The following is a 6,351-nucleotide window of genomic DNA, read 5'->3' as shown; positions in this document are numbered from 1 at the left end:
AATGCATTTCCTAAAATACCTGGCATTGTTCCAGTGCTTTATCAGCATCCTGAAAATACAGACAATTGAAAAAACACCCATTATTGCTGCATGATATGCATTTCAGACAAAGCAAAAAGTTCACCATAATTCCATACAAGTCACATCCAATTTGGATCACACCATGTAATAGCCAAGTAGTTTAGAAGGCTGAATTCAGTTTTCAAAACAGTAATAAAATATGTGTAATTTTCATGTATAATTTGTACAGCAAACTTTATGTTCTGGATATGGACAAGAAAACAATAGAGGGTCAAATTTCTAAAAATAAACACTAAGTTAGTAGGCGTTTTTAAAAACAAATGTGGAAAAGCACGTATATTGCTACTCAGGAATACCTGGAACCCAAAGACTGCTACTTTCTGTTCATATTGAAAATTATCACATGGATGTGGGTTTGTGGACAACAGGCCTCATGTTCATTTTCTGATCCTTCCTGCAGCACTCTTGAAAACCTGGAAATGTTCATCAGACCAGAATGCAGTTCAGCTGTAATCAGAAGTGTTAATATGTTTATCAGAAGCCACAGAGACTTATAACCAAAAGACAACTTGTCCCTTCTGAGGGACAGCATTACAGAAAACACTGCTGTTTGGGAGTCAGAATTTCTCTGATGATACAAATCATCAGAAAATCATGCTGCCCAAGGGCAGCCAGACTCATTGACTCTGGGATCAATTTATGACCCTACCACTGCATGTGCAGTGTCAGACACAACTGTGAGGGATGCTACTCTGGTTCTTAGTCTCCTGACCTCCCACATTGCCAAATCTGTGTCCCATTAACTTTGCTGGGAGTGACATTTTCTGTGGTAACCAGATTTGAATTAAAATCCTATCCTTCATTCTCTTCTAGCTGTTTCCTTGAAGCTTAGGTATCAAAATATCCTCTTTGTTTTCTGCCATCTTGGTCTCAAGAGCTCCTTACCAATGATGCTAACCCCACAAATTTATTTTCTCATTTAGAAATAGCGGATTAGTTCGGGGTTTTTTTTTGCAGACATGACTTCCATAAAAGAGAAATACAATTTCTTTTCCATATTGTATTTTGTAACCACAGAGCTAAAAAATTAAATAAGATCAGCTGATGCTACTTTGACAGACAGTGCATTGTCCTTTTATCACAACTAGAATTAGTAGAGCTAAGAAAAATTGTTAGCTCATGACAAGTTTGCTACAATGCTGTGCATTTCCTAGAATACAGTAAGCCTTTAGCATAAGATGAGACAGACATGACCCCTTCAGTTTTTAGCATCTTTTTTAAGGACAGACATCCAAAGAGAAGCTTTTCTAATAAAATAATTTCTGAAAGTTCCTGTGAAAATCTAAAGAGTAAGATTCAGCAATACTGTAATGCCTCTTAGTAATAACCTACTTCCTTACAGAGCTGGATCTTTAGCAGGACCATGAAAAGTTTACAGAAAGGTCCAATTATTACAAGAATAAAGAAGACCATGTAAATTAAGAACATGGTTGTTGCAGCATAGTAGTACTGTGGGTTTGGTATAGTGCAATGGTATGGAATGGATAAAGTGGATGTTACCAAAAAGGCAAACAGTATTCACACCAGGCAAGCAGCAAAATTGCCATCCCCAATTTCACTTCCCTCTCACACATGCAAGACCTTCAGTGAAGGTGTTGGACACAAGATCTGGCACATGCTATTTTACACCCACTGGTGGACACGTGGCAGCTACCAGTGGAGGTGAGTAATTGGGAAGAAAATCAGAGCCATCCTCCTTCCCCTATACCCTTGTCCACCTGTAGCACAGGGGGCTTTTACTGCCACAGTCCCTCAGCTCAGGGAGGTCTTGGGATGTTGCCCAAGGGGGGTAGGGAGGAGATAGTTGTGGCTCTGATGAAGTCAGATGACAGCAATAAGACTCAAGGTAGCAGAAATAATTTAGTTTTCATAAAGCCCATTAACTGCTCGCAATTGCAAGAACCATGGTATCAAGAAGACACTAAATCAGCAGAAGTAAGCAGTACAGTTTAAAATACCTACGAATACTGAAGAAAACTCTAAAGAATCCAGAATTATGTGAATAAATGGAACATATGCTCCCTTGTCAATAAACTCAGATAGTAAAGAGGGGCTTAAAGAGAAAAAAAAGTCTAGGTACAAATACTAATTAGAAATTAATCAGCTCAGTTTCAAAATAGCAGAAATCAGCTAGAGTTCATTGGATTCACAAATTAAAGCTAAAAAGACACTGGAGAGGGCTGCACAGATTTTGAAAAGCATGGAATTCTAATGATCCAGAGGAGACCACAAAAACCCTAAAGAAATTAGTAATCTTCTTACAAACACTTAAATAGGCATTAGCCAAGCAAAGAAAAAATTTCAGTCTGTGAAGTTACAACTTCAATAAATATAAAGTCTAGATTACAACCCACTTGTTTATTGTGACCCAAGAGAGTGGAACAAAAAGAACCCATCTAAATTAGCACCACAAACCTGGACTAGGTTCTTATAGAAACTTCCTAGTAAGCCTAGTAGAATACCAGAACAAGCTACACCAAGACACTACAATATTCCCTAGGACAAGAGCTTTAACAAAGGAAAAAAACTGCAAACCCTCCCCCCCAACAAAACAAAAAACCCAGAAGCCACCACACAGCACCCAAACAAAAGCAACAAGACAAGTATTAGGATAGCAGACAAGCCCAACAAAAAACCCAAACCTTTAGAGACTACACCAGTAAAGCACAACCAAGAAAGCTCAGGTGCAGGGCTGAGCTTATATGGAGCTCCTGGGCCACGTGGGCAGAGGGGGTGGGTGGAGGCCCCAGGTGAGGTTGGTCAGGGCCATTAAGGCTATGAGAGCACTCAGAAACATTCCCACCTGCTAATGCTGAAGTAATACTAGCAGTGCTGAGATTTGCTTAGTATTACTGACCAAGGATAAGTCTGACTCATTATAAAAGTCACTTTTATAAATATGTCTTCAATATGGCTTGCAAAGCTATCCCATGTATTTATTAAAATAGTCTTATCACACACACAGAATCTAGTTTACAGACTTGGGTATGATTTAGGCTGCATTTTAATTGACTTGTTCTGAGATAGTGATTTAAAATGTACTTGAAATGACAGATGAGAAAATTGTTTATAATGTACTTCATTGAAGGTCCCTGCGCACAGACTGGTTCACCCAAAACATCAGTAAATATGCCAGTGCTGCTCTCATCCACAGGATATTTTGAGGACCAGAATGCCAAAGTAATTGCAAAACAAGGATTAACAGAGGGCTGTGAACAAGTATGACAAGTATGACAGCATTTAGGGATAGTTTGTGTGGGTGCTTCATGAGTGTTTTGGGAGATCATTTAACGTCTGTCTCCTGACCCGTGGGAAAGGCAAACCACTGGAGAACATCCCTGATGTTCACACACCAGACCCATTTCACTTTGAAGAAGGACATCAGATTGTTGTGATTCTTTCTCTGATAAAACACACTTACCCTTAAAGTTCTGGGGTTTAGTAATCAGATGATGAAAGATAAGGTGTTAGAATAGCTGGGATGGCAGGAAAACATAACCTTAGAAGTGAAGTCAGGTGTCCAATAGAATATCTTAATTTCAAAATGTTCTCTGAATACAAATAAAGCCTAGAATTATTTTTTATGTTATTTTTCCACTCAGCCACAACGAATCATAACCATTACTGTCACAGATGGTAATTGCAACTGGAGTCAGATTTACTCTCAGGAGATTATTATGCCATGCAGATACTAATATCTCAAACTCCAAAGCTACGACTGGTAAAATCAGTTCAACAATACTCCAGGAAACCACTGAAAGGCTGAATAGGACAGACAGACCAAAACTTCTGTAGAAATGCTAAAGAAGTTTTGGGTTTTGTGAATACTTTGGTGTAAGTGCTTTCAGATCCATCTATAATGTTACTATTATTTTTTTTTCAAGGGAAATGCACCTATCTGAAATTTTTATAAGCTGAAATACTGTAAAGAAACCAGGAAGCTATAGTTCTGTTCTCTATATCCACTGTACTGAAGAAAATAAAAGTATATTTCTCATTAATGAAACAACAAAACTGAATCTCCACAGGACAGATTGACAGAATACCTCATTTATTATTGCATTAGTTTTATCAAGGAGTCTTACTGTAGAATGCAGGTATGTGCTCAGAACACCTCGTATTTGATATGATGCAAACATAAGGGAAAAAAAAAAAAAGCTGGTTTTCCCCAAAGCAAGTCACTAGCTGGGTACAAAGGGAGATAGTAAACGTGTCCAGGGAGATAGTAAATGTGTCCAGACACACAGATGTATTGGGAGGAGCAAGACACAGAAATTATACAGGGGAGCCTAGTCTTGACACTGCACTCCATATTGTAGTGAAATTTTGTTCTTTGGGATTGGGGGGGTACTTTTAGTGACATTTTGATGAAATCTCTTTGCAGAGATTTCAAAGTAGCTATTTGGAGGTCAACGCAGCACAGAGATTTAATCAGCCTTCCTGTGAGCTGAGAGGAAACAGAAGAACACAGAAATGACAAAGGCAATAGAGACTGGAATTGTGGCTTTGCATGTTACTATGTGAGAGAACACATAGGTTAGGAAAAGGTTTAAAAATTAAGGCAGAAAAAGATAATGCAATCAAGTATAGTCATGGAGTACAAGAAGTTTCTCTTGAAGCAGTATTGCAGCCAGGAAATAGGATAATACTGCATGAAGAGAAGAATGAAATGTATCATCATGTATTTTTTAAGAGGGAAGTTTAAGGGAAAACCACATTGTTGGAAGCTTATCATCATGGTAGTAAAAGGCCAGGGAAAAACCCAAACCAACAGCCAACAAACCAAAACACCCCAAACTGCTCTTTATGCAAATGTTATGGCTGTTCACTGGTAACTTACATGTGCAAAAGTACCTCTAAACCACAAGAAATACTTTAGTTATCACTTCTTTTAATAACAGATTGGATAGTATCTCTTTAGTAACAGATGATAACAATAACTCATTTGTAAAACTCGTATATTGTCAAGTATTGGCAAGTTATAAGGCAAATCCTGTGTAGCCTCTATTTTAGTTAAGAGGGCAGACACTTCTTGTTTGTTTGATAAAGCTGGCACAGCTCAGGGTAACTACTAGGGATGTTAAAATTGTGATGCTTTTAATTCTGCAGGGTGGGTGTATAAGATAATCTGGTTGGGTTTTGTATCTAAAGACTGCGTTAAACACGCCCACCAAGTGTGTTGATACAAGCTGTGTAACTGTGTTGGACTGTGTCACCAGGCATTGTGCGTTCAGCGTCTTAAGGTTGATTTGTTGGAGCAAGATTACTCTGGAAGGCAAAACAAGCTGTATACTGATGCAGCTCTTTTAAGCTGGTTACAAGTAAAAATATTTACTAATGCCTGTGCATCAGCTAAATCAGGTGAAATTATTTTAATTGCATGATTTTCAACTGTTGTAGTTTTACAGACAGAGGCCTCAGTATATATGGCATTAATTAATGTAATGGACCTAAGTTGGAGTAGGTATTTATTTTTTCATATTTGTATCAATATATTGGTGAGGAAACCATTTACACAACTCTAACAGTGTTAGAACTGTTCAAATAATACCAGCTGTGTAAGGGAAACCCTGAGTCTCCTTTACTGCTACAGCAGTTCAGTTGTTGCTGGTGTTGGATCCTGGCCTGTGTCAGGAACAATGTGGCCAGCAGGACAAGGGGTGTGATTCTTCCCCTGTGCTGGGCACTGGTGAGGCCACACCTCGAGATGTGTCCAGTTCTGGGCCCCTCAATTCAGAGAGAACATTGAAGTGCTGTAATGGGTCCAGAGAAGGGCAAAAGTGCTGGGGAAAGGTCTGGAGCACAGGTCCTGGGAGGAACAGCTGAGGGTGTTTAGCCTGGAGGAGGCTCAGGTGTGACCTTATCACTCTTTACAACTCCCTGAAAGGAGGGTGTAGCCAGGTGGGGGTCGGGTTCTTTTTCCAGGCAATCAGTAATAGGACAAGAGGATATAGTCTTAAGCTACGCCAGGGGAGCTTTTGGTTGGACATAATGAGAAATTTCTTTGCAGACAGACTGATTAAACATAGGAATAGGCTGCTCAGGGAGGTGGTGGAATCACCGTCCCTGGAGATATTCAACAAACAACTGGACATGGCCCTCAGTGCCATGGTCTGGTTGACGAGGTGGTGTTCGGTCGTAAACTGGGACTCGATTACCTCAGAGGTCTTTTCCAACCGAGTGCATTCCGTGACCTTGTAAGCACAGCACAACACACTCCGCGGGCGGTCCGGGCTGCTCTCCACGCCTGGGGACCGGTACCCGCGCGTT

The 6,351-nt window shown here is 39.8% G+C and overlaps 2 protein-coding genes across 2 annotated transcripts in view; one reads left to right on the top strand and one right to left on the bottom strand.

The window, feature by feature from the left end:
• The window catches only part of LOC103618455 (C2 calcium-dependent domain-containing protein 4C), a 27,903-nt gene extending 21,558 nt beyond the window's left edge, over window positions 1–6,345 (bottom strand). Inside the window, exon 1 of the mRNA XM_017737363.1 lies at window positions 6,240–6,345. The gene's annotated coding sequence lies outside the window, so the exon portion shown is untranslated. The remainder of the gene's footprint in view (window positions 1–6,239) is intronic.
• Window positions 1–6,351, top strand: part of TLN2 (talin 2) — a 181,689-nt gene that overhangs the window by 27,252 nt on the left and 148,086 nt on the right.

This window comes from Corvus brachyrhynchos, unplaced genomic scaffold, assembly GCF_000691975.1.
Source record: "Corvus brachyrhynchos isolate BGI_N302 unplaced genomic scaffold, ASM69197v1 scaffold200, whole genome shotgun sequence".
Lineage (NCBI taxonomy): Eukaryota > Metazoa > Chordata > Aves > Passeriformes > Corvidae > Corvus > Corvus brachyrhynchos.
Note: the sequence above shows the minus strand (reverse complement) of the source record. Positions and strands in the feature narration are given on the sequence as shown.